The sequence below is a fragment of the Sinocyclocheilus grahami genome, unplaced genomic scaffold (assembly GCF_001515645.1).
Source record: "Sinocyclocheilus grahami isolate Dianchi unplaced genomic scaffold, SAMN03320097.WGS_v1.1 scaffold293.1, whole genome shotgun sequence".
Lineage (NCBI taxonomy): Eukaryota > Metazoa > Chordata > Actinopteri > Cypriniformes > Cyprinidae > Sinocyclocheilus > Sinocyclocheilus grahami.
The window spans coordinates 565,629-566,874 of NW_015505472.1; positions in this window are offsets into that span (position 1 = coordinate 565,629).

Sequence of the window (1,246 nt, forward strand, 5' to 3'; positions counted from 1 at the left end):
CATGCTCTCATTACTTATATCGAACCTGGCTCCTTTAACCAAAGGCTCTTCAATTAACCAGAACAATGAGCATGTTTTTTCCAATCTGTGAACAATAAAAAATGTCCACACTTTAAAAAGTCCACGATAAAAAGATGGTAGTCCATTTAAACCAATGTTCCTTGAATCCATTAGAAAAAGAGCAGCGTCTAATCCAAGATTTTCTACCCTCTTTAAAATTGTTCTAGCTGTCATTCGCCATACCAGCTCTTCAGACCCTTTTAAAAACTTCTGAATAAACTGTAGGCGAAAGGTCGATAACCTACTTTGCAAGTGCACCATACCCTGTCCACCTTCCTCTTTTGGCAAGTATAGCACACTTTGGGGTATCCAGTGTAGTTTGTCCCAAAAGAAGTTAACTAACATTGACTGTAACTTTGGCAAAAGGCCAACAGGTGGATCCATGCAAGACAGTTTGTGCCACAAGGTTGATGCTACTAAGTTATTAATCACCAACACTCTTCCTCGAAAAGACATTTGTGGATGAATCCAACTCCATTTTTTAAGTCTACCTTCTATCTTTTCCACAATTCCTTCCCAATTTTTCTGTTGTGCAACCTCATCACCAAGAAAAACTCCCAAATATTTGAGACCCCCTCTTTTCCATCTCATCTGCTCAGGCAACTTTGGTAAACCCTCCTCCCATTTTCCAATTGCCAAAGCATCACTCTTTTCCCAATTTACACGGGCAGATGAAATAAACCAAAATCCCTTACCACAGAGACTAAATTATCAATGTCTTTTTGGCTATTAATTAACACCATAACATCATCAGCATATGCTTTTAAATGCTCCAATGCTCCAACCCTGAACAATGAAATAATAAACCCACAATCTTATTCCTTAATTTGGCTAACATTGGTTCAATAGCTAGTGAGTATAACATTCCTGATAATGCACACCCTTGTCTTATACCCCTGCTAATATTAAAGGGGGCACTTAAACCACCATTGACTTTCAGCATGCTTTCAATGTTATGGTACATTACTTGAATCATTCTAATAAAATTTGACCCAAAACCAAAAGACTCTAAAGTTTTCCACAAATACTGATGTTCAATTCTGTCAAAAGCTTTTTCCTGATCAATTGAAAAAAAGTCCACTCCCAAAAAACCTGAGACATCCAAAACAATTAGATGAACATTATCTAAAATTGATCTACCATTGATCTACCTGGCACACAATATGTCTGATCCAAATGAATAACT